Genomic DNA, 27,496 nt, shown 5'->3' on the forward strand with positions numbered 1-27,496 from the left:
ACACCGGCTCCAGAGTCCAACAGGGGCAGTGTTTTGCAGCTCACCTCCCAGCTGCCCTACAACTTCCTACCCGCTGCCTGACAGCCCCCTCTTCGCTGCCTGACAGTCCACTCTTCATTGCATGACAACCCCCTCCTAGCTGCTTGACAGCCCTCCGGCACAGGACTGAAGGGCTGGGGCGGCTGGTGGGTGAGTACGGGGCTGGCAGCTTGTTGAAAAAACACATTTTGAAGACGGGTTGTGGGTTCTGAGTTCAGCCAGTTGAAAATCCTGTGGCACAGTGGAAGTGTGATGGGTCACTGTAGTGTAAACCTTTGGTGGAGTTATGCACCCCCTGCTGGGCTATTATGGTACTGCAGGACCATGGCTGATTGAAAGGTTGTGCCAAATGCCCACGATTGGTTTAGCAGTGGCTCCCAAAGAATATCTAGCAGAGGATGGTTTCGATTCATCGACCTCTGGGTTATGGGCACAACGTGCTTCTGATGTGCCACTCTGCTTTCATGGAAAAATAATTAGGAGCGGTATAGATGCAATAAACGCAAGCAGGTTTTTTATCCATTGAGTTTAGGTGAGACAAGAACCAGAGAGCATGGGTCAAGGGTGAAAGGTGAAGTGTTGAAAGGGAACATTCGGGGGAACATCATCCAGCATAGAGGGGTGGGAGTGTGGAACGAGCTGCCAGCTGAAGTGGTGAATGCCGGCTTGATTTTAATATTTACTAAAAGTTTGGACAGGTCCCTGGATGAGATTGGGTTGATTGGATACGGACTGAGTTCATATGGACTGGGGTTGAACGTTTAGCGCAGCAGTTAGTGTAACACTCTTAGAGCGGCAGAGACTGGGCATGGGTTCCTAATTGCCACTCTCTGTAACATGTTTGTACGTTCTCCCCATGTCTGTGTAGGGATCCATTGGGTGCTCCAGTTTCCTCCCACCATTCAAAAGGTACCAGGGCTGTAAGTTAATTTTGTGTGTTATGAGCCAATAGGTCACCAAAACCATATATTCACATACAGTTTATGGCATGGAAAAAGGCCATCTCAGCCCTTCTATGCCGGTTCACTCAAACAACTCCGCTCGATCCCCCTACCTATTCTCTGCCCATAACCCTCCAACCCACTCCCATCCATGGATATATCCATCCTCCTCTTAAATTAAAGAACGACTCTGAAACCCAGCAGAAATAGAAATTTATCAAGACAATGGTTACTTGAACAAGCTCTAAGCTCACATTTATGTAATGGGTACATGTTCGGGAAAGTTCTCTGGTTCACTGTCCAATCATTCACTTTTCACTTCTCCAGTTCACCAGTATCAGGCAATTCTTATGCTGTAGTCAGAATTCAACCTTTATTATTTCCACCAGGCTCTGGAGCTTAACGTTAAGTGGTTACCATTCAGGAAGGTTCTTGGTGATTTCAGAGAGAGTTTTATTTCTCGTTGGACACACACAAACTAATTTCCTCCAATCAGCCACTTCAAACTCTTGTCGAAGAAACTTGCCTCATCATGGGTTTTGCAAATGAAAACCTCTTCTTCCAGATCAGCAAAGAGTTCCTCTTGTTTCCATTATTTCAAGAGAAACACTCCAGGCAGGCACTTCCTCTTGTAAGGACTATAAAGGTGTTGAACAGGCTTAACTCAGAACCCACAACCCGTCTTCAAAATGGGGTTTGCAAACAAGATGCCAGCCCCGTACTCACCCACATGCCGCCCCAGCCCTTCAGTCATGCGCCGGATGGCTGTCAAGCAGCTAGGAGGGGTTGTCAGGCAGCGAAGAGGGGACTGTCAGGCAGCGAAGAGGGGACTGTCAGGCAGCTGGTAGGAGGCTGTCAGGCAGCAGGGAGGTTAGCTGCCAAACGCTGCCCCTGTCGGACACTGGAGCCGATGTTTGCTTTGTGGACCCACTCCCCATTTCAGATCTTTCAGATTGCAGATCACCTGCAGCGCTGGCACCCAAATGTCTCCTCACAGGCCCTTGCAGCCTGCTCCGGAGCCACATTCTCCAGGCAATTCCACCTGAAAGCAGCTAATGTCCCACTTCAGCAAGTATGTTGCATTTTAAATGCGATGTTTTTTGTTTCTCAGTTTATGGAGTAACTGAAACCAAACTCCCATAATCTCTATTAAAGACGTATATTAGTATCAGTTATTCTAACCTATCCTGTAACAGGTGTAATTGTGCAGCACGGGCAAATGGGTCGAAAAGGCCGGTTACCGAGCTGTATGTCTAAAAGTAAATAGTTAAATATAAAATTTAACTTAGAAACAACTAATCAGGTTCAACCTTTCAATCAGCTGTGGCCCTGCAGTACCGTATCAGTCCAGTAGGGGGCGCAGAACTCCACCAAAGGTTTACACTACAATGACCCTCCAAACACTGAGGAAACCCAGCAGGTCCCGCAGCCTCCATCAGAAGTAAAACCCAGTCGACGATTCAGGCTGATGCATTTCTATCGCTGCTGGGTTTTTTATTCAAAGTCAATTTTCAGTGTCAATTCATTAATATAAGAAGAGGCTGGATATATGCATGGATAGGAGGGGGTTGGAGGGTTATGGGTGGAGAATAGGCAGGGGGATCGAGAAGAGTGGTTTGAGTGAACCGGCATAGAAGTGTTGAGATGGCCTTTTTCCATGCCATATGCCATATGTGATTATATTGACCTATTGGCTCATAACACACAAAAGTAACTTACAACCGTGGTACATTTTGAATGGTGGGAGGAAACTGGAGCATCCGATGGATCCCTACACAGACACTGGGAGAACGTACAAACATCTTACAGAGAGTGGCAATTCGGAACCCAGGCCCAGTCTCCGCCGCTCTAAGAGTGTTACACTAACTGCTGCTCTAACCGTTCAACTACAGTCCGTATGAACCCAGTCCGTATCCAATCAACCCAATCTCATCCAGGGACCTGTCCAAACTTTTATTAAATATTAAAATCAAGCCAGCATTCACCACTTCAGCTGGAAGCTCGTTCCACAATCCCACCCCTCTATGCGGGATGAAGTTCCTCCGAATGTGACCTATCTACAATTCACCTTTCACACTTGTCCCATGCCCTCTGGTTCTTGTGCCAGCGCTGCAATGGATAACTCAATGGATAAAAAGCCTGCTTGCATTTATTGCATCTGGACCACTCATAATTCTGTATCCATGTAAGCAGAGTGGCGCAGCGGAAGCGTGCTGGGCCCATAACCCAGAGGTCGATGGATTGAAACCATCCTCTGCTAAATATTCTTTGGGAGCCTTGGATGGTGTAGCAGTTGGCACCCTCTTTTACAGCGCCAGCAATTGGGCCCAGGGTTCAAATCAAGTGCTCCCCGTGTTTGTGCAGGTTTTCCCCCGGGGCTCCGGTTTCAAAACGCTAAATTGTGTGGAACAGACTCATGGGCCGAAAGAGACTGTTACCGCACTGTACGTCTAAACCTATCAGCCTGAATCGTCGACAGCCTTTTACTTCCGATGGAGGCTGCGGGACCTGCTGGGTTTCCCCAGTGTGTTGAGGGTCACTGTCGTATCAACCTTTGGTGGAGTTCTGCTCACCCTACTGGGCTGATATGGTACTGCAGGGCCAAAGTTGATTGAAAGGTTGAACCTGATTAGTTGTTTTTTAGTTAAATTTTATATTTAACTACTTACATTTAGACAAACAGCTCGATAACCGGCCCTTTCGACCCATGTGCCCGTGTTGCACAATTACACCTGTTACAGGATACGTTAGAATACTTAAGTATAAAATACGTCTTTAATAGAGATTGTGGGAGTTTGGTTTAAGTTACACCACAAACTGAGAAACAAAAGACATCGCACTTAAAATGCAACAGCTTTGTTGAAGTGGGACATTAGCTGCTTTCAGGTGGAATCGGCCTGGCGAATGCGGCTCCGGAGCAGGCTGCAAGGGTCTGTGAAGAGACATTTGGGTGGCAGCGCTGCAGGAGGTGATCTGCATTCTGAAAGATCTGAAATGGGGAGAGGGTCCACAAAGCAAACACGGACTGCAGAGTCCGACCGGGACAGAATTTAGCAGCTCACCTCCCCGCTGCCTGACAGCCTCCTAACTGCTGCCTGACAACCCTCTCTTCACTGCCTGACAGTCCCCTCTTCACTGCCTGACAACCCCCTCCTAGCTGCTTGACAGCCCTCCGGCGCAGGACTGAAGGACTGGGGCGGCATGTGGGTGAGTACGGGGCTGGCAGCTTGTTGACAAACCCCATTCTGAATACGGGTTGTGGGTTCTGAGTTAAACCTGATCAACACCTTTATAGTCCTCACAAGAGGAAGTGCCTGGTTGGAGTGTTTCTCTTGAAATAATGGAAACAAGAGGAACTCTTTGCTGACCTGCAAGTAGAGGTTTTCATTTGCAAAACCCATGATGAAGCAAGTTACTTCGGCAAGAGATTGAAGTGGCTGATTGGAGGAAATCAGTTTGTGTGTGTCCGAGCAATAAAACTCTGAAATCAACAAGAACCTTCCTGAGCGATAACCACTTAACTTTAAGCTCCAGAGCCTGGTGGAAATGATAAAAGTTGAATTCTGTCTACAGCATGAGAATTGCCTGATACCGGTGAACTTGGAGAAGTGAAAAGTGAATGATTGGACAGTGAACCAGAGAACTTTCCTGAACATGTACCCATTACATAAATGTAAGCTTAGTGCTTGTTCAAGTAACCATTGTCTTGATACATTTCTATTGCTGCTGGGTTTCAGAGTCGTTCTTTAATTTAAGAGGAGGATGGATATATCCATGGATAGAAGGGGGTTGGAATGTTATGGGCGGAGAATAGGTAGGGGGATCGAGCGGAGTTGTTTGAGTGAACCGGCATAGAAGGGCTGAGATGGCCTTTTTCCATGACATATGCCATATGTGATTATATGGTTTTGGTGACTTATTGGCTCATAACACACAAAATTAACTTACACCCCTGGTACGTTTTGAATGATGTGAGGAAATTGGAGCATCCAACTCAATGGATAAAAAGCCTGCTTGCATTTATTGCATCTGGACCACTTGTAATTCTGCATTCATGTAAGCAGAGTGGCGCAGCGGAAGCGTGCTGGGCCCATAACCCAGAGGTCGATGGATCGAAACCATCCTCTGCTAGATATTCTTTGGGAGCCTTGGATGGTGTAGCAGTTGGCACCCTCTTTTACAGCGCCAGCAATTGGGCCCAGGGTTCAAATCAAGTGCTCCCAGTGTTTGTGCGGGTTTTCCCCCGGGGCTCCGGTTTCAAAACATTAAATTGTGTGGAACAGACTCATGGGCCGAAAGAGACTGTTACCGCACTGTACGTCTAAACCTATCAGCCTGAATCGTCGACAGCCTTTTACTTCCGATGGAGGCTGTGGGACCTGCTGGGTTTCCCCAGTGTGTGGAGGGTCACTGTCGTATCAACCTTTGGTGGAGTTCTGCTCCCCCTACTGGGCTGATGAATGGGCCATTCAGAGCCAGCTCTTCAGCGCTTGACGTCCTGCTTTGCGGAAACTGCCAAAATGTTTGGCCTGGAAGTCAGCCTGAAGAAAACTGAGGTCCTCCATCAGCCAGCTCCCCACCATGACTACCAGCCCCCCCACATCTCCATCGGGCACACAAAACTCAAAACGGTCAACCAGTTTACCTATCTCGGCTGCACCATTTCATCAGATGCAAGGATCGACAATGAGATAGACAACAGATTCGCCAAGGCAAATAGCGCCTTTGGAAGACTACACAAAAGAGTCTGGAAAAACAACCAACTGAAAAACCTCACAAAGATAAGCGTATACAGAGCCGTTGTCATACCCACACTCCTGTTCGGCTCCGAATCATGGGTCCTCTACCGGCACCACCTACGGCTCCTAGAACGCTTCCACCAGCGTTGTCTCCGCTCCATCCTCAACATCCATTGGAGCGCTCACACCCCTAACATCGAGGTACTCGAGATGGCAGAGGTCGACAGCATCGAGTCCACGCTGCTGAAGATCCAGCTGCGCTGGATGGGTCACGTCTCCAGAATGGAGGACCATCGCCTTCCCAAGATCGTATTATATGGCGAGCTCTCCACTGGCCACCGTGACAGAGGTGCACCAAAGAAAAGGTACAAGGACTGCCTAAAGAAATCTCTTGGTGCCTGCCACATTGACCACCGCCAGTGGGCTGATAACGCCTCAAACCGTGCATCTTGGCGCCTCACAGTTTGGCGGGCAGCAGCCTCCTTTGAAGAAGACCGCAGAGCCCACCTCACTGACAAAAGGCAAAGGAGGAAAAACCCAACACCCAACCCCAACCAACCAATTTTCCCTTGCAACCGCTGCAATCGTGTCTGCCTGTCCCGCATCGGACTGGTCAGCCACAAACGAGCCTGCAGCTGACGTGGACTTTTTACCCCCTCCATAAATCTTCGTCCGCGAAGCCAAGCCAAAGAAGAAGAAACTGGGCTGATACGGTACTGCAGGGCCACAGTTGATTGAAAGGTTGAACCTGATTAGTTGTTTTTTAGTTAAATTTTATATTTAACTACTTCTTTCTTTGGCTTGGCTTCGCGGACGAAGATTTATGGAGGGGGTAAAAAAGTCCACGTCAGCTGCAGGCTCGTTTGTGGCTGACCAGTCCGATGCGGGACAGGCAGACACGATTGCAGCGGTTGCAAGGGAAAATTGGTTGGTTGGGGTTGGGTGTTGGGTTTTTCCTCCTTTGCCTTTTGTCAGTGAGGTGGGCTCTGCGGTCTTCTTCAAAGGAGGCTGCTGCCCGCCAAACTGTGTGGCGCCAAGATGCACGGTTTGAGGCGTTATCAGCCCACTGGCGGTGGTCAATGTGGCAGGCACCAAGAGATTTCTTTAGGCAGTCCTTGTACCTTTTCTTTGGTGCACCTCTGTCACGGTGGCCAGTGGAGAGCTCGCCATATAATACGATCTTGGGAAGGCGATGGTCCTCCATTCTGGAGACGTGACCCATCCAGCGCAGCTGGATCTTCAGCAGCGTGGACTCGATGCTGTCGACCTCTGCCATCTCGAGTACCTCGACGTTAGGGGTGTGAGCGCTCCAATGGATGTTGAGGATGGAGCGGAGACAACGCTGGTGGAAGCGTTCTAGGAGCCGTAGGTGGTGCCGGTAGAGGACCCATGATTCGGAGCCGAACAGGAGTGTGGGTATGACAACGGCTCTGTATACGCTTATCTTTGTGAGGTTTTTCAGTTGGTTGTTTTTCCAGACTCTTTTGTGTAGTCTTCCAAAGGCGCTATTTGCCTTGGCGAGTCTGTTGTCTATCTCATTGTCGATCCTTGCATCTGATGAAATGGTGCAGCCAAGATAGGTAAACTGGTTGACCGTTTTGAGTTTTGTGTGCCCGATGGAGATGTGGGGGGGCTGGTAGTCATGGTGGGGAGCTGGCTGATGGAGGACCTCAGTTTTCTTCAGGCTGACTTCCAGGCCAAACATTTTGGCAGTTTCCGCAAAGCAGGACGTCAAGCGCTGAAGAGCTGGCTCTGAATGGGCAACTAAAGCGGCATCATCTGCAAAGAGTAGTTCACGGACAAGTTTCTCTTGTGTCTTGGTGTGAGCTTGCAGGCGCCTCAGATTGAAGAGACTGCCATCCGTGCGGTACCGGATGTAAACAGCGTCTTCATTGTTGGGGTCTTTCATGGCTTGGTTCAGCATCATGCTGAAGAAGATTGAAAAGAGGGTTGGTGCGAGAACACAGCCTTGCTTCACTACTTACATTTAGACAAACAGCTCGATAACCGGCCCTTTCGACCCATGTGCCCGTGTTGCACAATTACACCTGTTACAGGATACGTTAGAATACTTAAGTATAAAATACGTCTTTAATAGAGATTTTGGGAGTTTGGTTTAAGTTACACCATAAACTGAGAAACAAAAGACATCGCACTTAAAATGCAACAGCTTTGTTGAAGTGGGACATTAGCTGCTTTCAGGTGGAATCGGCCTGGCGAATGCGGCTCCGGAGCAGGCTGCAAGGGTCTGTGAAGAGACATTTGGGTGGCAACGCTGCAGGAGGTGATCTGCATTCTGAAAGATCTGACATGGGGAGAGGGTCCACAAAGCAAACACGGACTGTAGAGTCCGACAGGGACAGAATTTAGCAGCTCACCTCCCTGCTGCCTGACAGCCTCCTAACTGCTGCCTGACAACCCTCTCTTCACCACCTGACAGTCCCCTCTTCACTGCCTGACAACCCCCTCCTTGCTGCTTGACAGCCCTCCGGCGCAGGACTGAAGGACTGGGGCGGCATGTGGGTGAGTACGGGGCTGGCAGCTTGTTGACAAACCCCATTCTGAATACGGGTTGTGGGTTCTGAGTTAAGCCTGTTCAACACCTTTATAGTCCTCACAAGAGGAAGTGCCTGGTTGGAGTGTTTCTCTTGAAATAATGGAAACAAGAGGAACTCTTTGCTGACCTGCAAGTAGAGGTTTTCATTTGCAAAACCCATGATGAAGCAAGTTACTTCGGCAAGAGATTGAAGTGGCTGATTGGAGGAAATCAGTTTGTGTGTGTCCGAGCAATAAAACTCTGAAATCAACAAGAACCTTCCTGAGCGATAACCACTTAACTTTAAGCTCCAGAGTCTGGTGGAAATGATAAAAGTTGAATTCTGTCTACAGCATGAGAATTGCCTGATACCGGTGAACTTGGAGAAGTGAAAAGTGAATGATTGGACAGTGAACCAGAGAACTTTCCTGAACATGTACCCATTACATAAATGTAAGCTTAGAGCTTGTTCAAGTAACCATTGTCTTGATGCATTTCTATTGCTGCTGGGTTTCAGTTCGTTCTTTAATTTAAGAGGAGGATGGATATATCCATGGATAGAAGGGGGTTGGAATGTTATGGGCGGAGAATAGGTAGGGGGATCGAGCGGAGTTGTTTGAGTGAACCGGCATAGAAGGGCTGAGATGGCCTTTTTCCATGACATATGCCATATGTGATTATATGGTTTTGGTGACTTATTGGCTCATAACACACAAAATTAACTTACACCCCTGGTACGTTTTGAATGATGTGAGGAAATTGAAGCATCCAACTCAATGGATAAAAAGCCTGCTTGCATTTATTGCATCTGGACCACTTGTAATTCTGCATTCATGTAAGCAGAGTGGCGCAGCGGAAGCGTGCTGGGCCCATAACCCAGAGGTCGATGGATCGAAACCATCCTCTGCTAGATATTCTTTGGAAGCCTTGGATGGTGTAGCAGTTGGCACCCTCTTTTACAGCGCCAGCAATTGGGCCCAGGGTTCAAATCAAGTGCTCCCAGTGTTTGTGCGGGTTTTCCCCCGGGGCTCCGGTTTCAAAACATTAAATTGTGTGGAACAGACTCATGGGCCGAAAGAGACTGTTACCGCACTGTACGTCTAAACCTATCAGCCTGAATCGTCGACAGCCTTTTACTTCCAATGGAGGCTGCGGGACCTGCTGGGTTTCCCCAGTGTGTGGAGGGTCACTGTCGTATCAACCTTTGGTGGAGTTCTGCTCCCCCTACTGGGCTGATACGGTACTGCAGGGCCACAGCTGATTGAAAGGTTGAACCTGATTAGTTGTTTTTTAGTTAAATTTTATATTTAACTACTTACATTTAGACAAACAGCTTGATAACCGGCCCTTTCGGCCCATGAGCCCGTGCTGCACAATTACACCTGTTACAGCATAGGTTAGAATAACTGAGACTTAAATACGTCTTTAATTGAGATTCTTGAAGTTTGGTTTAAGTTACTCCACAAACTGAGAAACTAAAGACATCGCATTTAAAATGCAACAGCTTTGCTGAAGTGGGACATTATCTGCTTTCAGGTGGAATCGCCTGGTGAATGTGGCTCCGGAGCAGGCTGCAAGGGCCTGTGAAGTGACATTTGGGTGGCAGCGCTGCATGAGGTGATCTGCAATCTGAAAGATCTGAAATAGGGAGAGGGTCCACAAAGCAATCACCGGCTCCAGAGTCCAACAGGGGCAGTGTTTGGCATCTCACCTCCCAGCTGCCTGACAACTTCCTACTCGCTGCCTGACAGCCCCATCTTCGCTGCCTGACAGTCCACTCTTCATTGCCTGACAACCCCCTCCTAGCTGCTTGACAGCCCTCGGGCACAGGACTGAAGGGCTGGGGCGGCTGGTGAGTGAGTACGGGGCTGGCAGCTTGTTGAAAAAACACATTTTGAAGACGGGTTGTGGGTTCTGAGTTCAGCCAGTTGAAAATCCTGTGGCACAGTGGAAGTGTGATGGGTCACTGTCGTGTAAACCTTTGGTGGAGTTATGCACCCCCTGCTGGGCTGTTATGGTACTGCAGGACCATGGCTGATTGAAAGGTTGTGCCAAATGCCCACGGTTGGTTTAGCAGTGGCTCCCAAAGAATATCTAGCAGAGGATGGTTTCGATTCATCGACCTCTGGGTTATGGGCACAACGTGCTTCTGTTGTGCCACTCTGCTTTCATGGAAAAATAATTATGAGCGGTATAGATGCAATAAACGCAAGCAGGTTTTTTATCCATTGAGTTTAGGTGAGACAAGAACCAGAGAGCATGGGTCAAGGGTGAAAGGTGAAGTGTTGAAAGGGAACATTCGGGGGAACATCATCCAGCATAGAGGGGTGGGAGTGTGGAACGAGCTGCCAGCTGAAGTGGTGAATGCCGGCTTGATTTTAATATTTACTAAAAGTTTGGACAGGTCCCTGGATGAGATTGGGTTGATTGGATACGGACTGGGTTCATATGGACTGGGGTTGAACGTTTAGCGCAGCAGTTAGTGTAACACTCTTAGAGCGGCAGAGACTGGGCATGGGTTCCAAATTGCCACTCTCTGTATCATGTTTGTACGTTCTCCCCATGTCTGTGTAGGAATCCATTGGGTGCTCCAGTTTCCTCCCACCATTCAAAAGGTACCAGGGCTGTAAGTTAATTTTGTGTGTTATGAGCCAATAGGTCACCAAAACCATATATTCACATACTGTTTATGGCATGGAAAAAGGCCATCTCAGCCCTTCTATGCCGGTTCACTCAAACAACTCCGCTCGATCCCCCTACCTATTCTCTGCCCATAACCCTCCAACCCACTCCCATCCATGGATATATCCATCCTCCTCTTAAATTAAAGAACGACTCTGAAACCCAGCAGAAATAGAAATTTATCAAGACAATGGTTACTTGAACAAGCTCTAAGCTTACATTTATGTAATGGGTACATGTTCAGGAAAGTTCTCTGGTTCACTGTCCAATCATTCACTTTTCACTTCTCCAAGTTCACCGGTATCAGGCAATTCTCATGCTGTAGACAGAATTCAACTTTTATCATTTCCACCAGACTCTGGAGCTTAAAGTTAAGTGGTTATCGCTCAGGAAGGTTCTTGTTGATTTCAGAGTTTTATTGCTCGGACACACACAAACTGATTTCCTCCAATCAGCCACTTCAATCTCTTGCCGAAGTAACTTGCTTCATCATGGGTTTTGCAAATGAAAACCTCCACTTGCAGGTCAGCAAAGAGGTCCTCTTGTTTCCATTATTTCAAGAGAAACACTCCAACCAGGCACTTCCTCTTGTGAGGACTATAAAGGTGTTGAACAGGCTTAAATCAGAACCCACAACCCGTATTCAGAATGGGGTTTGTCAACAAGCTGCCAGCCCCGTACTCACCCACATGCCGCCCCAGTCCTTCAGTCCTGCGCCGGAGGGCTGTCAAGCAGCTAGGAGAGGGTTGTCAGGCAGTGAAGAGGGGACTGTCAGGCAGCGAAGAGGGGACTGTCAGGCAGCTGGTAGGAGGCTGTCAGGCAGCAGGGAGGTTAGCTGCCAAACGCTGCCCCTGTCGGACACTGGAGCCGATGTTTGCTTTGTGGACCCACTCCCCATTTCAGATCTTTCAGATTGCAGATCACCTGCAGCGCTGGCACCCAAATGTCTCCTCACAGGCCCTTGCAGCCTGCTCCGGAGCCACATTCTCCAGGCAATTCCACCTGAAAGCAGCTAATGTCCCACTTCAGCAAGTATGTTGCATTTTAAATGCGATGTTTTTTGTTTCTCAGTTTATGGAGTAACTGAAACCAAACTCCCATAATCTCTATTAAAGACGTATTTTAGTATCAGTTATTCTACCCTATCCTGTAACAGGTGTAATTGTGCAGCACGGGCAAATGGGTCGAAAAGGCCGGTTACCGAGCTGTATGTCTAAAAGTAAATAGTTAAATATAAAATTTAACTTAGAAACAACTAATCAGGTTCAACCTTTCAATCAGCTGTGGCCCTGCAGTACCGTATCAGTCCAGTAGGGGGCGTAGAACTCCACCAAAGGTTTACACTACAATGACCCTCCAAACACTGGGGAAACCCAGCAGGTCCCGCAGCCTCCATCGGAAGTAAAACCCAGTCGACGATTCAGGCTGATGCATTTCTATCGCTGCTGGGTTTTTTATTCAAAGTCAATTTTCAGTGTCAATTCATTAATATAAGAAGAGGCTGGATATATGCATGGATAGGAGGGGGTTGGAGGGTTATGGGTGGAGAATAGGCAGGGGGATCGAGAAGAGTGGTTTGAGTGAACCGGCATAGAAGTGTTGAGATGGCCTTTTTCCATGCCATATGCCATATGTGATTATATTGACCTATTGGCTCATAACACACAAAAGTAACTTACAACCGTGGTACATTTTGAATGGTGGGAGGAAACTGGAGCATCCGATGGATCCCTACACAGACACTGGGAGAACGTACAAACATCTTACAGAGAGTGGCAATTCGGAACCCAGGCCCAGTCTCTGCCGCTGTAAGAGTGTTACACTAACTGCTGCTCTAACCGTTCAACTACAGTCCGTATGAACCCAGTCCGTATCCAATCAACCCAATCTCATCCAGGGACCTGTCCAAACTTTTATTAAATATTAAAATCAAGCCAGCATTCACCACTTCAGCTGGAAGCTCGTTCCACAATCCCACCCCTCTATGCGGGATGAAGTTCCTCCGAATGTGACCTATCAACAATTCACCTTTCACACTTGTCCCATGCCCTCTGGTTCTTGTGCCAGCGCTGCAATGGATAACTCAATGGATAAAAAGCATGCTTATATTTATTGCATCTGGACCACTCATAATTCTGTATCCATGTAAGCAGAGTGGCGCAGCGGAAGCGTGCTGGGCCCATAACCCAGAGGTCGATGGATTGAAACCATCCTCTGCTAGATATTCTTTGGGAGCCTTGGATGGTGTAGCAGTTGGCACCCTCTTTTACAGCGCCAGCAATTGGGCCCAGGGTTCAAATCAAGTGCCTCCCGTGTTTGTTCGGGTTTTCCCCCGGGGCTCTGGTTTCAAAACGTTAAATTGTGTGGAACAGACTCATGGGCCGAAACAGACTGTTACCGCACTGTACGTCTAAACCTATCAGCCTGAATCGTCGACAGCCTTTTACTTCCGATGGAGGCTGCGGGACCTGCTGGGTTTCCCCAGTGTGTGGAGGGTCACTGTCGTATCAACCTTTGGTGGAGTTCTGCTCACCCTACTGGGCTGATACGGTACTGCAGGGCCACAGTTGATTGAAAGGTTAAACCTGATTAGTTGTTTTTTAGTTAAATTTTATACTTAACTACTTACATTTAGACAAACAGCTCGATAACCGGCCCTTTCGACCCATGTGCCCGTGTTGCACAATTACACCTGTTACAGGATAAGTTAGAATACTTAAGTATAAAATACGTCTTTAATAGAGATTGTGGGAGTTTGGTTTAAGTTACACCACAAACTGAGAAACAAAAGACATCGCACTTAAAATGCAACAGCTTTGTTGAAGTGGGACATTAGCTGCTTTCAGGTGGAATCGGCCTGGCGAATGCGGCTCCGGAGCAGGCTGCAAGGGTCTGTGAAGAGACATTTGGGTGGCAGCGCTGCAGGAGGTGATCTGCATTCTTAAAGATCTGAAATGGGGAGTGGGTCCACAAAGCAAACACGGACTGCAGAGTCCGACAGGGACAGAATTTAGCAGCTCACCTCCCCGCTGCCTGACAGCCTCCTAACTGCTGCCTGACAACCCTCTCTTCACTGCCTGACAGTCCCCTCTTCACTGCCTGACAACCCCCTCCTAGCTGCTTGACAGCCCTCCGGCGCAGGACTGAAGGACTGGGGCGGCATGTGGGTGAGTACGGGGCTGGCAGCTTGTTGACAAACCCCATTCTGAATACGGGTTGTGGGTTCTGAGTTAAGCCTGTTCAACACCTTTATAGTCCTCACAAGAGGAAGTGCCTGGTTGGAGTGTTTCTCTTGAAATAATGGAAACAAGAGGAACTCTTTGCTGACCTGCAAGTAGAGGTTTTCATTTGCAAAACCCATGATGAAGCAAGTTACTTCGGCAAGAGATTGAAGTGGCTGATTGGAGGAAATCAGTTTGTGTGTGTCCGAGCAATAAAACTCTGAAATCAACAAGAACCTTCCTGAGCGATAACCACTTAACTTTAAGCTCCAGAGTCTGGTGCAAATGATAAAAGTTGAATTCTGTCTACAGCATGAGAATTGCCTGATACCGGTGAACTTGGAGAAGTGAAAAGTGAATGATTGGACAGTGAACCAGAGAACTTTCCTGAACATGTACCCATTACATAAATGTAAGCTTAGTGCTTGTTCAAATAACCATTGTCTTGATGCATTTCTATTGCTGCTGGGTTTCAGAGTCGTTCTTTAATTTAAGAGGAGAATGGATATATCCATGGATAGGAGGGGGTTGGAATGTTATGGGCGGAGAATAGGTAGGGGGATCGAGCGGAGTTGTTTGAGTGAACCGGCATAGAAGGGCTGAGATGGCCTTTTTCCATGACATATGCCATATGTGATTATATGGTTTTGGTGACTTATTGGCTCATAACACACAAAATTAACTTACACCCCTGGTACGTTTTGAATGATGTGAGGAAATTGGAGCATCCAACTCAATGGATAAAAAGTCTGCTTGCATTTATTGCATCTGGACCACTTGTAATTCTGCATTCATGTAAGCAGAGTGGCGCAGCGGAAGCGTGCTGGGCCCATAACCCAGAGGTCGATGGATCGAAACCATCCTCTGCTAGATATTCTTTGGGAGCCTTGGATGGTGTAGCAGTTGGCACCCTCTTTTACAGCACCAGCAATTGGGCCCAGGGTTCAAATCAAGTGCTCCCAGTGTTTGTGCGGGTTTTCCCCCGGGGCTCCGGTTTCAAAACATTAAATTGTGTGGAACAGACTCATGGGCCGAAACAGACTGTTACCGCACTGTACGTCTAAACCTATCAGCCTGAATCGTCGACAGCCTTTTACTTCCGATGGAGGCTGCGGGACCTGCTGGGTTTCCCCAGTGTGTGGAGGGTCACTGTCGTATCAACCTTTGGTGGAGTTCTGCTCCCCCTACTGGGCTGATGAATGGGCCATTCAGAGCCAGCTCTTCAGCGCTTGACGTCCTGCTTTGCGGAAACTGCCAAAATGTTTGGCCTGGAAGTCAGCCTGAAGAAAACTGAGGTCCTCCATCAGCCAGCTCCCCACCATGACTACCAGCCCCCCCACATCTCCATCGGGCACACAAAACTCAAAACGGTCAACCAGTTTACCTATCTCGGCTGCACCATTTCATCAGATGCAAGGATCGACAATGAGATAGACAACAGATTCGCCAAGGCAAATAGCGCCTTTGGAAGACTACACAAAAGAGTCTGGAAAAACAACCAACTGAAAAACCTCACAAAGATAAGCGTATACAGAGCCGTTGTCATACCCACACTCCTGTTCGGCTCCGAATCATGGGTCCTCTACCGGCACCACCTACGGCTCCTAGAACGCTTCCACCAGCGTTGTCTCCGCTCCATCCTCAACATCCATTGGAGCGCTCACACCCCTAACATCGAGGTACTCGAGATGGCAGAGGTCGACAGCATCGAGTCCACGCTGCTGAAGATCCAGCTGCGCTGGATGGGTCACGTCTCCAGAATGGAGGACCATCGCCTTCCCAAGATCGTATTATATGGCGAGCTCTCCACTGGCCACCGTGACAGAGGTGCACCAAAGAAAAGGTACAAGGACTGCCTAAAGAAATCTCTTGGTGCCTGCCACATTGACCACCGCCAGTGGGCTGATAACGCCTCAAACCGTGCATCTTGGCGCCTCACAGTTTGGCGGGCAGCAGCCTCCTTTGAAGAAGACCGCAGAGCCCACCTCACTGACAAAAGGCAAAGGAGGAAAAACCCAACACCCAACCCCAACCAACCAATTTTCCCTTGCAACCGCTGCAATCGTGTCTGCCTGTCCCGCATCGGACTGGTCAGCCACAAACGAGCCTGCAGCTGACGTGGACTTTTTACCCCCTCCATAAATCTTCGTCCGCGAAGCCAAGCCAAAGAAGAAGAAACTGGGCTGATACGGTACTGCAGGGCCACAGTTGATTGAAAGGTTGAACCTGATTAGTTGTTTTTTAGTTAAATTTTATATTTAACTACTTACATTTAGACAAACAGCTCGATAACCGGCCCTTTCGACCCATGTGCCCGTGTTGCACAATTACACCTGTTATAGGATACGTTAGAATACTTAAGTATAAAATACGTCTTTAATAGAGATTTTGGGAGTTTGGTTTAAGTTACACCATAAACTGAGAAACAAAAGACATCGCACTTAAAATGCAACAGCTTTGTTGAAGTGGGACATTAGCTGCTTTCAGGTGGAATCGGCCTGGCGAATGCGGCTCCGGAGCAGGCTGCAAGGGTCTGTGAAGAGACATTTGGGTGGCAACGCTGCAGGAGGTGATCTGCCTTCTGAAAGATCTGACATGGGGAGAGGGTCCACAAAGCAAACACGGACTGTAGAGTCCGACAGGGACAGAATTTAGCAGCTCACCTCCCTGCTGCCTGACAGCCTCCTAACTGCTGCCTGACAACCCTCTCTTCACCACCTGACAGTCCCCTCTTCACTGCCTGACAACCCCCTCCTTGCTGCTTGACAGCCCTCCGGCGCAGGACTGAAGGACTGGGGCGGCATGTGGGTGAGTACGGGGCTGGCAGCTTGTTGACAAACCCCATTCTGAATACGGGTTGTGGGTTCTGAGTTAAGCCTGTTCAACACCTTTATAGTCCTCACAAGAGGAAGTGCCTGGTTGGAGTGTTTCTCTTGAAATAATGGAAACAAGAGGAACTCTTTGCTGACCTGCAAGTAGAGGTTTTCATTTGCAAAACCCATGATGAAGCAAGTTACTTCGGCAAGAGATTGAAGTGGCTGATTGGAGGAAATCAGTTTGTGTGTGTCCGAGCAATAAAACTCTGAAATCAACAAGAACCTTCCTGAGCGATAACCACTTAACTTTAAGCTCCAGAGTCTGGTGCAAATGATAAAAGTTGAATTCTGTCTACAGCATGAGAATTGCCTGATACCGGTGAACTTGGAGAAGTGAAAAGTGAATGATTGGACAGTGAACCAGAGAACTTTCCTGAACATGTACCCATTACATAAATGTAAGCTTAGTGCTTGTTCAAATAACCATTGTCTTGATGCATTTCTATTGCTGCTGGGTTTCAGAGTCGTTCTTTAATTTAAGAGGAGAATGGATATATCCATGGATAGGAGGGGGTTGGAATGTTATGGGCGGAGAATAGGTAGGGGGATCGAGCGGAGTTGTTTGAGTGAACCGGCATAGAAGGGCTGAGATGGCCTTTTTCCATGACATATGCCATATGTGATTATATGGTTTTGGTGACTTATTGGCTCATAACACACAAAATTAACTTACACCCCTGGTACGTTTTGAATGATGTGAGGAAATTGGAGCATCCAACTCAATGGATAAAAAGTCTGCTTGCATTTATTGCATCTGGACCACTTGTAATTCTGCATTCATGTAAGCAGAGTGGCGCAGCGGAAGCGTGCTGGGCCCATAACCCAGAGGTCGATGGATCGAAACCATCCTCTGCTAGATATTCTTTGGGAGCCTTGGATGGTGTAGCAGTTGGCACCCTCTTTTACAGCACCAGCAATTGGGCCCAGGGTTCAAATCAAGTGCTCCCAGTGTTTGTGCGGGTTTTCCCCCGGGGCTCCGGTTTCAAAACATTAAATTGTGTGGAACAGACTCATGGGCCGAAACAGACTGTTACCGCACTGTACGTCTAAACCTATCAGCCTGAATCGTCGACAGCCTTTTACTTCCGATGGAGGCTGCGGGACCTGCTGGGTTTCCCCAGTGTGTGGAGGGTCACTGTCGTATCAACCTTTGGTGGAGTTCTGCTCCCCCTACTGGGCTGATGAATGGGCCATTCAGAGCCAGCTCTTCAGCGCTTGACGTCCTGCTTTGCGGAAACTGCCAAAATGTTTGGCCTGGAAGTCAGCCTGAAGAAAACTGAGGTCCTCCATCAGCCAGCTCCCCACCATGACTACCAGCCCCCCCACATCTCCATCGGGCACACAAAACTCAAAACGGTCAACCAGTTTACCTATCTCGGCTGCACCATTTCATCAGATGCAAGGATCGACAATGAGATAGACAACAGATTCGCCAAGGCAAATAGCGCCTTTGGAAGACTACACAAAAGAGTCTGGAAAAACAACCAACTGAAAAACCTCACAAAGATAAGCGTATACAGAGCCGTTGTCATACCCACACTCCTGTTCGGCTCCGAATCATGGGTCCTCTACCGGCACCACCTACGGCTCCTAGAACGCTTCCACCAGCGTTGTCTCCGCTCCATCCTCAACATCCATTGGAGCGCTCACACCCCTAACATCGAGGTACTCGAGATGGCAGAGGTCGACAGCATCGAGTCCACGCTGCTGAAGATCCAGCTGCGCTGGATGGGTCACGTCTCCAGAATGGAGGACCATCGCCTTCCCAAGATCGTATTATATGGCGAGCTCTCCACTGGCCACCGTGACAGAGGTGCACCAAAGAAAAGGTACAAGGACTGCCTAAAGAAATCTCTTGGTGCCTGCCACATTGACCACCGCCAGTGGGCTGATAACGCCTCAAACCGTGCATCTTGGCGCCTCACAGTTTGGCGGGCAGCAGCCTCCTTTGAAGAAGACCGCAGAGCCCACCTCACTGACAAAAGGCAAAGGAGGAAAAACCCAACACCCAACCCCAACCAACCAATTTTCCCTTGCAACCGCTGCAATCGTGTCTGCCTGTCCCGCATCGGACTGGTCAGCCACAAACGAGCCTGCAGCTGACGTGGACTTTTTACCCCCTCCATAAATCTTCGTCCGCGAAGCCAAGCCAAAGAAGAAGAAACTGGGCTGATACGGTACTGCAGGGCCACAGTTGATTGAAAGGTTGAACCTGATTAGTTGTTTTTTAGTTAAATTTTATATTTAACTACTTACATTTAGACAAACAGCTCGATAACCGGCCCTTTCGACCCATGTGCCCGTGTTGCACAATTACACCTGTTATAGGATACGTTAGAATACTTAAGTATAAAATACGTCTTTAATAGAGATTTTGGGAGTTTGGTTTAAGTTACACCATAAACTGAGAAACAAAAGACATCGCACTTAAAATGCAACAGCTTTGTTGAAGTGGGACATTAGCTGCTTTCAGGTGGAATCGGCCTGGCGAATGCGGCTCCGGAGCAGGCTGCAAGGGTCTGTGAAGAGACATTTGGGTGGCAACGCTGCAGGAGGTGATCTGCCTTCTGAAAGATCTGACATGGGGAGAGGGTCCACAAAGCAAACACGGACTGTAGAGTCCGACAGGGACAGAATTTAGCAGCTCACCTCCCTGCTGCCTGACAGCCTCCTAACTGCTGCCTGACAACCCTCTCTTCACCACCTGACAGTCCCCTCTTCACTGCCTGACAACCCCCTCCTTGCTGCTTGACAGCCCTCCGGCGCAGGACTGAAGGACTGGGGCGGCATGTGGGTGAGTACGGGGCTGGCAGCTTGTTGACAAACCCCATTCTGAATACGGGTTGTGGGTTCTGAGTTAAGCCTGTTCAACACCTTTATAGTCCTCACAAGAGGAAGTGCCTGGTTGGAGTGTTTCTCTTGAAATAATGGAAACAAGAGGAACTCTTTGCTGACCTGCAAGTAGAGGTTTTCATTTGCAAAACCCATGATGAAGCAAGTTACTTCGGCAAGAGATTGAAGTGGCTGATTGGAGGAAATCAGTTTGTGTGTGTCCGAGCAATAAAACTCTGAAATCAACAAGAACCTTCCTGAGCGATAACCACTTAACTTTAAGCTCCAGAGTCTGGTGGAAATGATAAAAGTTGAATTCTGTCTACAGCATGAGAATTGCCTGATACCGGTGAACTTGGAGAAGTGAAAAGTGAATGATTGGACAGTGAACCAGAGAACTTTCCTGAACATGTACCCATTACATAAATGTAAGCTTAGAGCTTGTTCAAGTAACCATTGTCTTGATGCATTTCTATTGCTGCTGGGTTTCAGAGTCGTTCTTTAATTTAAGAGGAGGATGGATATATCCATGGATAGAAGGGGGTTGGAATGTTATGGGCGGAGAATAGGTAGGGGGATCGAGCGGAGTTGTTTGAGTGAACCGGCATAGAAGGGCTGAGATGGCCTTTTTCCATGACATATGCCATATGTGATTATATGGTTTTGGTGACTTATTGGCTCATAACACACAAAATTAACTTACACCCCTGGTACGTTTTGAATGATGTGAGGAAATTGGAGCATCCAACTCAATGGATAAAAAGCCTGCTTGCATTTATTGCATCTGGACCACTTGTAATTCTGCATTCATGTAAGCAGAGTGGCGCAGCGGAAGCGTGCTGGGCCCATAACCCAGAGGTCGATGGATCGAAACCATCCTCTGCTAGATATTCTTTGGGAGCCTTGGATGGTGTAGCAGTTGGCACCCTCTTTTACAGCGCCAGCAATTGGGCCCAGGGTTCAAATCAAGTGCTCCCAGTGTTTGTGCGGGTTTTACCCCGGGGCTCCGGTTTCAAAACATTAAATTGTGTGGAACAGACTCATGGGCCGAAAGAGACTGTTACCGCACTGTACGTCTAAACCTATCAGCCTGAATCGTCGACAGCCTTTTACTTCCAATGGAGGCTGCGGGACCTGCTGGATTTCCCCAGTGTGTGGAGGGACACTGTCGTATCAACCTTTAGTGGAGTTCTGCTCCCACTTCTGGGCCGATACGGTACTGCAGGGCCACAGCTGATTGAAAGGTTGAACCTGATTAGTTGTTTTTTAGTTAAATTTTATATTTAACTACTTACATTTAGACAAACAGCTCGATAACCGGCCCTTTCGGCCCATGAGCCCGTGCTGCACAATTACACCTGTTACAGCATAAGTTAGAATAACTGAGACTTAAATACGTCTTTAATTGAGATTCTTGAAGTTTGGTTTAAGTTACTCCACAAACTGAGAAACTAAAGACATCGCATTTAAAATGCAACAGCTTTGCTGAAGTGGGACATTATCTGCTTTCAGGTGGAATCGCCTGGTGAATGTGGCTCCGGAGCAGGCTGCAAGGGCCTGTGAAGTGACATTTGGGTGGCAGCGCTGCATGAGGTGATCTGCAATCTGAAAGATCTGAAATAGGGAGAGGGTCCACAAAGCAATCACCGGCTCCAGAGTCCAACAGGGGCAGTGTTTGGCAGCTCACCTCCCAGCTGCCTGACAACTTCCTACCCGCTGCCTGACAGCCCCCTCTTCGCTGCCTGACAGTCCACTCTTCATTGCCTGACAACCCCCTCCTAGCTGCTTGACAGCCCTCGGGCACAGGACTGAAGGGCTGGGGCGGCTGGTGAGTGAGTACGGGGCTGGCAGCTTGTTGAAAAAACACATTTTGAAGACGGGTTGTGGGTTCTGAGTTCAGCCAGTTGAAAATCCTGTGGCACAGTGGAAGTGTGATGGGTCACTGTAGTGTAAACCTTTGGTGGAGTTATGCACCCCCTGCTGGGCTGTTATGGTACTGCAGGACCATGGCTGATTGAAAGGTTGTGCCTAATGCCCACGTTTGGTTTAGCAGTGGCTCCCAAAGAATATCTAGCAGAGGATGGTTTCGATTCATCGACCTCTGGGTTATGGGCACAACGTGCTTCTGTTGTGCCACTCTGCTTTCATGGAAAAATAATTATGAGCGGTATAGATGCAATAAACGCAAGCAGGTTTTTTATCCATTGAGTTTAGGTGAGACAAGAACCAGAGAGCATGGGTCAAGGGTGAAAGGTGAAGTGTTGAAAGGGAACATTCGGGGGAACATCATCCAGCATAGAGGGGTGGGAGTGTGGAACGAGCTGCCAGCTGAAGTGGTGAATGCCGGCTTGATTTTAATATTTACTAAAAGTTTGGACAGGTCCCTGGATGAGATTGGGTTGATTGGATACGGACTGAGTTCATATGGACTGGGGTTGAACGTTTAGCGCAGCAGTTAGTGTAACACTCTTAGAGCGGCAGAGACTGGGCATGGGTTCCTAATTGCCACTCTCTGTAACATGTTTGTACGTTCTCCCCATGTCTGTGCAGGGATCCATTGGGTGCTCAAGTTTCCTCCCACCATTCAAAAGGTACCAGGGCTGTAAGTTAATTTTGTGTGTTATGAGCCAATAGGTCACCAAAACCATATAATCAAATATGGCATATGGCATGGAAAAAGGCCATCTCAGCCCTTCTATGCCGGTTCACTCAAACAACTCCGCTCGATCCCCCTACCTATTCTCTGCCCATAACCCTCCAACCCACTCCCATCCATGGATATATCCATCCTCCTCTTAAATTAAAGAACGACTCTGAAACCCAGCAGAAATAGAAATTTATCAAGACAATGGTTACTTGAACAAGCTCTAAGCTCACATTTATGTAATGGGTACATGTTCGGGAAAGTTCTCTGGTTCACTGTCCAATCATTCACTTTTCACTTCTCCAGTTCACCAGTATCAGGCAATTCTTATGCTGTAGTCAGAATTCAACCTTTATTATTTCCACCAGGCTCTGGAGCTTAACGTTAAGTGGTTACCATTCAGGAAGGTTCTTGGTGATTTCAGAGAGAGTTTTATTTCTCGTTGGACACACACAAACTAATTTCCTCCAATCAGCCACTTCAAATTCTTCTCGAAGAAACTTGCCTCATCATGGGTTTTGCAAATGAAAACCTCTTCTTCCAGATCAGCAAAGAGTTCCTCTTGTTTCCATTATTTCAAGAGAAACACTCCAGGCAGGCACTTCCTCTTGTAAGGACTATAAAGGTGTTGAACAGGCTTAACTCAGAACCCACAACCCGTCTTCAAAATGAGGTTTGCAAACAAGATGCCAGCCCCGTACTCACCCACATGCCGCCCCAGCCCTTCAGTCATGCGCCGGATGGCTGTCAAGCAGCTAGGAGGGGTTGTCAGGCAGCGAAGAGGGGACTGTCAGGCAGCGAAGAGGGGACTGTCAGGCAGCTGGTAGGAGGCTGTCAGGCAGCAGGGAGGTTAGCTGCCAAACGCTGCCCCTGTCGGACACTGGAGCCGATGTTTGCTTTGTGGACCCACTCCCCATTTCAGATCTTTCAGATTGCAGATCACCTGCAGCGCTGGCACCCAAATGTCTCCTCACAGGCCCTTGCAGCCTGCTCCGGAGCCACATTCTCCAGGCAATTCCACCTGAAAGCAGCTAATGTCCCACTTCAGCAAGTATGTTGCATTTTAAATGCGATGTTTTTTGTTTCTCAGTTTATGGAGTAACTGAAACCAAACTCCCATAATCTCTATTAAAGACGTATATTAGTATCAGTTATTCTACCCTATCCTGTAACAGGTGTAATTGTGCAGCACGGGCAAATGGGTCGAAAAGGCCGGTTACCGAGCTGTATGTCTAAAAGTAAATAGTTAAATATAAAATTTAACTTAGAAACAACTAATCAGGTTCAACCTTTCAATCAGCTGTGGCCCTGCAGTACCGTATCAGTCCAGTAGGGGGCGCAGAACTCCACCAAAGGTTTACACTACAATGACCCTCCAAACACTGGGGAAACCCAGCAGGTCCCGCAGCCTCCATCGGAAGTAAAACCCAGTCGACGATTCAGGCTGATGCATTTCTATCGCTGCTGGGTTTTTTATTCAAAGTCAATTTTCAGTGTCAATTCATTAATATAAGAAGAGGCTGGATATATGCATGGATAGGAGGGGGTTGGAGGGTTATGGGTGGAGAATAGGCAGGGGGATCGAGAAGAGTGGTTTGAGTGAACCGGCATAGAAGTGTTGAGATGGCCTTTTTCCATGCCATATGCCATATGTGATTATATTGACCTATTGGCTCATAACACACAAAAGTAACTTACAACCGTGGTACATTTTGAATGGTGGGAGGAAACTGGAGCATCCGATGGATCCCTACACAGACACTGGGAGAACGTACAAACATCTTACAGAGAGTGGCAATTCGGAACCCAGGCCCAGTCTCTGCCGCTCTAAGAGTGTTACACTAACTGCTGCTCTAACTGTTCAACTACAGTCCGTATGAACCCAGTCCGTATCCAATCAACCCAATCTCATCCAGGGACCTGTCCAAACTTTTATTAAATATTAAAATCAAGCCAGCATTCACCACTTCAGCTGGAAGCTCGTTCCACAATCCCACCCCTCTATGCGGGATGAAGTTCCTCCGAATGTGACCTATCAACAATTCACCTTTCACACTTGTCCCATGCCCTCTGGTTCTTGTGCCAGCGCTGCAATGGATAACTCAATGGATAAAAAGCCTGCTTGCATTTATTGCATCTGGACCACTCATAATTCTGTATCCATGTAAGCAGAGTGGCGCAGCGGAAGCGTGCTGGGCCCATAACCCAGAGGTCGATGGATCAAAACCATCCTCTGCTAGATATTCTTTGGGAGCCTTGGATGGTGTAGCAGTTGGCACCCTCTTTTACAGCACCAGCAATTGGGCCCAGGGTTCAAATCAAGTGCTCCCAGTGTTTGTGCGGGTTTTCCCCCGGGGCTCCGGTTTCAAAACGTTAAATTGTGTGGAACAGACTCATGGGCCGAAACAGACTGTTACCGCACTGTACGTCTAAACCTATCAGCCTGAATCGTCGACAGCCTTTTACTTCCGATGGAGGCTGCGGGACCTGCTGGGTTTCCCCAGTGTGTGGAGGGTCACTGTCGTATCAACCTTTGGTGGAGTTCTGCTCCCCCTACTGGGCTGATACGGTACTGCAGGGCCACAGTTGATTGAAAGGTTGAACCTGATTAGTTGTTTTTTAGTTAAATTTTATATTTAACTACTTACATTTAGACAAACAGCTCGATAACCGGCCCTTTCGACCCATGTGCCCGTGTTGCACAATTACACCTGTTACAGGATACGTTAGAATACTTAAGTATAAAAAACGTCTTTAATAGAGATTGTGGGAGTTTGGTTTAAGTTACACCACAAACTGAGAAACAAAAGACATCGCACTTAAAATGCAACAGCTTTGTTGAAGTGGGACATTAGCTGCTTTCAGGTGGAATCGGCCTGGCGAATGCGGCTCCGGGGCAGGCTGCAAGGGTCTGTGAAGAGACATTTGGGTGGCAGCGCTGCAGGAGGTGATCTGCATTCTGAAAGATCTGAAATGGGGAGTGGGTCCACAAAGCAAACACGGACTGCAGAGTCCGACAGGGACAGAATTTAGCAGCTCACCTCCCCGCTGCCTGACAGCCTCCTAACTGCTGCCTGACAACCCTCTCTTCACTGCCTGACAGTCCCCTCTTCACTGTCTGCAACCCCCTCCTAGCTGCTTGACAGCCCTCCGGCACAGGACTGAAGGACTGGGGCGGCATGTGGGTGAGTACGGGGCTGGCAGCTTGTTGACAAACCCCATTCTGAATACGGGTTGTGGGTTCTGAGTTAAGCCTGTTCAACACCTTTATAGTCCTCACAAGAGGAAGTGCCTGGTTGGAGTGTTTCTCTTGAAATAATGGAAACAAGAGGAACTCTTTGCTGACCTGCAAGTAGAGGTTTTCATTTGCAAAACCCATGATGAAGCAAGTTACTTCGGCAAGAGATTGAAGTGGCTGATTGGAGGAAATCAGTTTGTGTGTGTCCGAGCAATAAAACTCTGAAATCAACAAGAACCTTCCTGAGCGATAACCACTTAACTTTAAGCTCCAGAGCCTGGTGGAAATGATAAAAGTTGAATTCTGTCTACAGCATGAGAATTGCCTGATACCGGTGAACTTGGAGAAGTGAAAAGTGAATGATTGGACAGTGAACCAGAGAACTTTCCTGAACATGTACCCATTACATAAATGTAAGCTTAGAGCTTGTTCAAGTAACCATTGTCTTGATGCATTTCTATTGCTGCTGGGTTTCAGAGTCGTTCTTTAATTTAAGAGGAGGATGGATATATCCATGGATAGGAGGGGGTTGGAATGTTATGGGCGGAGAATAGGTAGGGGGATCGAGCAGAGTTGTTTGAGTGAACCGGCATAGAAGGGCTGACATGGCCTTTTTCCATGACATATGCCATATGTGATTATATGGTTTTGGTGACTTATTGGCTCATAACACTCAAAATTAACTTACACCCCAGGTACGTTTTGAATGATGTGAGGAAATTGGAGCATCCAACTCAATGGATAAAAAGCCTGCTTGCATTTATTGCATCTGGACCACTTGTAATTCTGCATCCATGTAAGCAGAGTGGCGCAGCGGAAGCGTGCTGGGCCCATAACCCAGAGGTCGATGGATCAAAACCATCCTCTGCTAGGTATTCTTTGGCACCCGCTTTTACAGCACCAGAATTTGGTCCCAGGGTTCAAATCAAGTGCTGTCTGTAAGAAGTTTACACCTTCTCCCCGTGTCTGTGCGAGTTTTCCCCCAGGACTCCGGTTTCAAAACATTAAATTGTGTGGAACAGACTCATGGGCCGAAAGAGCCTGTTACCGCACTGTACGTCTAAATCTATCAGCCTGAATCGTCAACAGCCTTTTACTTCCAATGGAGGCTGCGGGACCTGCTGGGTTTCCCCAGTGTGTGGAAGGACACTGTCGTATCAACCTTTAGTGGAGTTCTGCTCCCCCTTCTGGGCTGATACGGTACTGCAGGGCCACAGCTGATTTAAAGGTTGAACCTGATTAGTTGTTTTTTAGTTAAATTTTATATTTAACTACTTACATTTAGACAAACAGCTCGATAACCGGCCCTTTCGGCCCATGAGCCCGTGCTGCACAATTACACCTGTTACAGGATAGGTTAGAATAACTGAGACTTAAATACGTCTTTAATTGAGATTCTTGAAGTTTGGTTTAAGTTACTCCACAAACTGAGAAACTAAAGACATCGCATTTAAAATGCAACAGCTTTGCTGAAGTGGGACATTATCTGCTTTCAGGTGGAATCGCCTGGTGAATGTGGCTCCGGAGCAGGCTGCAAGGGCCTGTGAAGTGACATTTGGGTGGCAGCGCTGCATGAGGTGATCTGCAATCTGAAAGATCTGAAATAGGGAGAGGGTCCACAAAGCAATCACAGGCTCCAGAGTCCAACAGGGGCAGTGTTTGGCAGCTCACCTCCCAGCTGCCTGACAACTTCCTACCCGCTGCCTGACAGCCCCCTCTTCGCTGCCTGACAGTCCACTCTTCATTGC

General features: G+C 48.0%; 5 non-coding genes across 5 annotated transcripts; all 5 read left to right on the plus strand.

The window, feature by feature from the left end:
• Positions 1–5,039: 5,039 nt before the first annotated feature.
• trnam-cau (transfer RNA methionine (anticodon CAU)) lies at positions 5,040–5,111 on the plus strand. Its single transcript has one exon. It is a non-coding gene; the product is annotated as a tRNA-Met (tRNA).
• A 3,982-nt stretch (positions 5,112–9,093) lies between these two features.
• trnam-cau (transfer RNA methionine (anticodon CAU)) lies at positions 9,094–9,165 on the plus strand. Its single transcript has one exon. It is a non-coding gene; the product is annotated as a tRNA-Met (tRNA).
• A 5,791-nt stretch (positions 9,166–14,956) lies between these two features.
• On the plus strand, positions 14,957–15,028 carry trnam-cau (transfer RNA methionine (anticodon CAU)). The gene has a single exon. It is a non-coding gene; the product is annotated as a tRNA-Met (tRNA).
• Positions 15,029–17,818: 2,790 nt separating this feature from the next.
• Positions 17,819–17,890, plus strand: trnam-cau (transfer RNA methionine (anticodon CAU)). The gene has a single exon. It is a non-coding gene; the product is annotated as a tRNA-Met (tRNA).
• A 2,790-nt stretch (positions 17,891–20,680) lies between these two features.
• Positions 20,681–20,752, plus strand: trnam-cau (transfer RNA methionine (anticodon CAU)). Its single transcript has one exon. It is a non-coding gene; the product is annotated as a tRNA-Met (tRNA).
• The last annotated feature ends 6,744 nt before the right edge of the window (positions 20,753–27,496 follow it).

Source organism: Narcine bancroftii, chromosome 4, assembly GCF_036971445.1.
Source record: "Narcine bancroftii isolate sNarBan1 chromosome 4, sNarBan1.hap1, whole genome shotgun sequence".
In the NCBI taxonomy this organism is placed as follows: domain Eukaryota; kingdom Metazoa; phylum Chordata; class Chondrichthyes; order Torpediniformes; family Narcinidae; genus Narcine; species Narcine bancroftii.